Genomic DNA, 5,651 nt, shown 5'->3' with positions numbered 1-5,651 from the left:
TTCTAATCAGTATATATTCTTATCAATATTACTATTTAGAGGATTTTTCTCTTAAAATAAGAAACTCTTCTTGGCGCCTATTTTAGTATAAAATATACTTAAAGTAAGTGAGATATATCCTCAAAACGAGAATACAATTTTTTTGGTGCGCGCTTTACATCGCGGCAATAATCTTGATCTCTAATAAGACGGGAGCGTCTCTAATAGAATCGTAAACGTCCGATTTGTTTTTCTTGACGAGATATATTTAGCTCGCGTCTGAATTTTGTGCTCATTAATCGTCACGTCTAATTAATTATCATCGTTCGCGAGGCGATTAATTGATTAATTATCGGTCTTTAATCTTGTTGGTTGGCGCGCTTGTTGCCGACGAATATTCGCGTAGTGTCTACGAGAAGAAACTAACGTTGTTTCCGTTTCGTGGGGATTGACGCCTAAATTCTTCCTTTTTTTCCGAGCGATACACGATCCCGAAGCTCGACGCTTCGTCCGAATTATACACCGTGACCTGTAATTTGGACACTATTTCACATGCCGTAAGCATGCAATCACGAAAAGGTGTTCCCCTTTTTGTAAGTGGTTCCACCTAGATGAAGAATTTATCGGCTAACAGCCCTTTCTCTCGCGAGATTATAATACACGCCGCGCGTATGATCCGATCGGATCGCAACGTCATAATGCACACACCGCACAAACTGCTCGGATCTTTTCGCCTTTTTGGCGAAATAAACGGCGTAAATAAAATTTTCCCAATCTCCCGTGCTGGCGAACACTTCGTTACGTAGATTGCGCGAACATCGTTGTGAACGTTATCATCTATTATATATAGTTACGATTAATTTCTCTCTCTCTCTTCCTCTCTTTGTAATTTAAACAAAAAACTCGCAAACAATAGATAATTGTTTTTAAATGTAATTATATGTTTCTTTTGTACACCGAAAAAATTGTATTCTTGTTTTGAGGATATCCTACTTACTTTAAGTATATTTTATACTAAAATAGGCGCCAAGAAGAGTTTCTTATTTATTGATAAGAATATATACTGATTAGAATATAAAAAGTCTCTATAGAAAAACATATATATCTCACTATCGAAAAAGACTATATTCTTAAATAAAGAATATATTCTCAAATAAAGAATATATTCTTAATTTCAGAAGAATATCATCTAAGATCTTTAAGAAGATTTTTTAAGTATAAAATCTTCTACTTACGAGAATATAATTTTTTCGGTGTAACAGAGAAATCAAATTTATTTTAAGAAATACACTTATATATGTAACAAATATCGATTGTTAATTTCTCTTGCTGTAAACACATATTAACAATATAATAAAAGAAGTCGCGCAATGTCAGCTGTTACACAGAAGAAATTGTATTCTTGTTTTGAGGAGAAAGATATCCCACTTACTTTAAGTATATTTTATACTAAAATAGGCGCCAAGAAGAGTTTCTTATTTTAAGAGGAAAATCCTCTAAATAGTAATATTGATAAGAATATATACTGATTAGAATATAAAAATCTCTCTATAGAAAAACATATATATATATATATATCTCACTATCAAAAAAGACTATATTATTAAATTAAGAATATATTCTTAAAAATAAAGAATATATTCTTAATTTCAGAAGAATATCATCTAAGATCTTTAAGAAGATTTTTTAAGTATAAAATCTTCTACTTACTAGAATATAAATTTTTCGGTGTACACATACGTGTAGTTACGTACGTTATACGTAAGAAAAGTAATCTAATTTTTTTCTAGCTTGTTTTCTCAATCCGGAAGTTTAATTGCAATTCGTTCGTTGTCCCGTGAAAGAGATAGTTTATATTATAGACGATCAAATCTTGTCTTCTTCATTCAGAAGTTTTAATTTCTCTTTCATCTCGTCGTATGTGAAAGAAGAAGAGACGACATTCTTTCAGAGACATAATTTAATTATACTTGACGTTCCCCACAGTTATTTCTTTTAGGGACGCGCGTGTTCGCGTCCGTCTCTCGGTTCGTCCATCCTGAATTCACATGTTCGATGTCCTTATACACAGATGTGAATGTGTCGTGGAGTGACTTTTCTAGGGAGGAGACACGGAAATGTGAGATCTCGAATGCGGGAGAGCGGAAGAAACTCAATAAATGTATATTCAAGTGTGTGATTTCATTTATCCAAGAGGAAACGATCTCTCGCGAGAGAGCGAGTCGAATGTGTTTCGAGGAATTGACCGATGTCTTACACTCGACTGGCAAATCATTTTACTTTAACTCACAAGAGTGCGAGAAAATCGCATGTTAAAATACCCAAAAACAATTAAACGTTATTCCGCAAAATTCTCAGCTTGTATTGCGATTCTATCAAATACAATTAGTTTTCAAATTATTAAAACAAATAAAATCTGAAATGAAGAAGAAAAATAAGAGATTAAAATAAAATGTGATATAATGTTTTTTTTCTGCAATCATTAAAATTGCAATACAGCGGAGTTTAATTTAAAAATAAGTAAATATCGAGTTTCCGAAGAAAAACATATTTTTCTCCGGTGTACGAACGATTACATATTACGTTTTTTAATTTCGCGTTTCTGCCCAAGGCGTTTATTTGTTTTGTGTATTACTTCGGTTAGACAATCCCGACCGCAGGTTTATCTTCTTCGCAACGAGAGTTTGCAGCATAATGCGTTCAACTTCGCAGTTTTGCTCTTCCGCAAATCTGTGCAAAGATTTAGTAAGCCTCGAAAAAGAGGATTAAAAATTCTCATTAGCCGGCGATTTCTGAGCGCACGATTATTCGAAAAGCATATCGATTAACGTACTGATCATCGAAGAGATTGGTTCACGGAAAACAGGAAGTTCCTTCGAATAAAAAAAAAAAAAAAAAGAGGACGGAATAGACCTCACACGTCGAAGGTAAAACGCGTTCGTGAAATCTCTGGGATCGCTGATGAAACTATGTGTGCACTTCGCTTTGAAAAAAATCCGAGAGAATGATCGATATTATAAAAAAATAATCCGAAAACGCAATATTGTTTTGCTGACAGCAATTTGTGAAAGCGCGCAATGTAAAATAAAAAAAAAAAATATATATATATATATATACACAATCAAATATCGGACAGAAATAATTATTGACGTACTTGAATATTTTGCCTTTGTTATAAAAGATATGATTCATCATATTCATATCCTACCAGAAAGACAGTGTAAATAATCACAATCCATTATCTCGATATTGATTGTTGCCACTTTTATCTCGACGCTGATTGGACGTTTCTAGGATGTGTTTCTCGATTCATGTCGTACATATCCAGACGTGACTACGCTCACGTGACCGCGGCGGGGTCACTGACCTCGGTCGCGCGACTGCGGTGGGGTCAACGACCTCGGTCGCGCGACTGCGGCGGGGTCAACGACCTCGGTCGCGCGACTGCGGCGGGGTCAACGACCTCGGTCGCGCGACTGCGGCGGGGTCAACGACCTCGGTCGCGCGACTGCGGTGGAGTCACTGACCTCGGTCGCGCGACCGCGGCGGTGTTACTTCGGTCACGTGATTACGGTGTATATATATATATATATACATATATGCGTATGTGTGTGTATTATATATAGATATAGAATATATTACATATAATATATATAATATTCTCTTTTTTATCTTTTTCCCTGTTACGTGTTGTTTTTCCACTTCTCTCTCTCACTATTTTTTGAGTTTGATTTTCATGCGTTATTTCTGACATTTCTCATATGTGTATTATATATATATATATATATGGTTTATAAAACGTATATACTATCTGTCATCGCGCGCGCGGTGACAGGTTGCGTTCACTGACAACACGTTAAATAAAAATAACAATAGCGCGCGCTTGTGTTGCGCTAGTTTTTGGAAAAATTGAACTTTTTTTGTGAAAAGTATCTCATTTCGTTTATCGTGGGAGATACGTCCACCTTGTGAATGAGCGATGTTCAATTAACGCAGCACCGATTTTTACACGCGTCTCACTAAATACTTCCTCGTATTGTTAAATCGAATCCGGCTGGTCGAACAACGGGAGCGAAAAAACGCGCGCGAAAGAGGCGGCCGGAAATTCGACGCGGCGGCGGCGGCGGCGATTGTGTCGCTTGTTAATTGTACCGCGAGCTTACAAGGTGCGCCGCCGGGCGCGACGATAAATCGATATTGAAATTTCGACATTAGCCGGATGTACGCGCGTACGTACAAATCGACATATGCGAGTCTCTCGAGGCGGAGACCGAGCAAAAGGCGCGCACAATGCGGCCGATCTTTGCGGCGAGGGAGAAAAAAAAGACTTGCGAGAGCCGCGGCGCGCTCTCTCTCTCTCTCTCGCGATGCCCGTTCAACTTGGACTCAAAATGAATTTATGGACCCGTAATCGCCAATTGAGACAAGTACTTGTTGCGCGCCCCGGCAACTGAGACCTTGCGGCGAAGCGTTGCGCTCTTCTTGCCGTTAGAAGCAGTGTTTTAAACTACCGTTGTGTATACCCGAGCTGTGTATCGAGCGTTGCAAAATTACGCGGAAATTAACGCACAGCCCTTCCGGCGGATAAATATCCGGTCTGTTTAATCCACGGAACATTATTTTGCCTCATCGAGACGAGAAAAATGAGCGCGTTGAAATACGCGCGCGTTCGCGTTTTTTTTCGCGCGCGTTCATATTTCGATGAAGTAAATATCCATTCTGTAAAGATAATAAATAACGACAAACGATAGGTATGTATATAATTTGTATATCACAAAATGATAAATGAATAATTATTTTTTAGTCAAACAAAACGCGCGCGCCGATAAATCACGCGCGGTAAATCGGATTGTTCGGAAAATATATCCGCGTGTTTGTCGCGCAAATTGAACAAGGCGATTTGTATTCGAAATTGCGCGTCTCTGAAATATTTCACATTTTCTACATCCGTATGTAAACAAATTTATTTGTACGCTATATACAGTTTACAAAATTGAGATTTGCAACATCCTGTATGAACGCGCGCGGATTCAGTCTCGATGACGCAGCGACGGTTTCTGATGCTGCTTCGCGCACTGGTAGTGTCAAGATTAGCTCGGTGCGAGTTTGTATAGTTAGAACCTTAAATGAGAAAGATTCGGCCGTGTCTGCTTTATGTAAACGACCGAACGGATCGGTTGCATCTGTGGATTATCATTTTTCAGATGTTTACATTACTGTATTTCTCTCATTTTCTAACGTTCTCTTCTCGACAATGCGAGCTGCGCGCAACGTGGTCTTTGAGAAACAAGTCGCCGCAAACAAAAATTCGCAAAAACGCGCGGGTAGACGCTTGGAGACGCGCATACTTTTTTTTTAATCAAGTATAAACTATTTTGTTAAATAATTGCTTGTTGGTAAATAAGAGATAAGGAAGAAACAAACAAATTTTGCTGACAAAACTAACAGAGAGAAAAATGCGCTCCGAGAAAAAAAAGGGCGAAGAGACGACTAGACGAAGAGTAACAATTTCGAGCGCCACGATTTTTTCGCGAATATTTTCTAAACACGTGTGTTTTTTTATTGTGTTGCTTTCTCTCCGCCGGAGATATATATATATATATACATATATATATATATATTTGTAATATATGATTTGTAATATATTACGGTTTGTAATATATATATATTAC

The sequence above is a fragment of the Pseudomyrmex gracilis genome, unplaced genomic scaffold, assembly GCF_002006095.1.
Source record: "Pseudomyrmex gracilis isolate BER0280 unplaced genomic scaffold, ASM200609v1 scaffold_73, whole genome shotgun sequence".
In the NCBI taxonomy this organism is placed as follows: Eukaryota; Metazoa; Arthropoda; class Insecta; order Hymenoptera; family Formicidae; genus Pseudomyrmex; species Pseudomyrmex gracilis.
Note: the sequence above shows the minus strand (reverse complement) of the source record.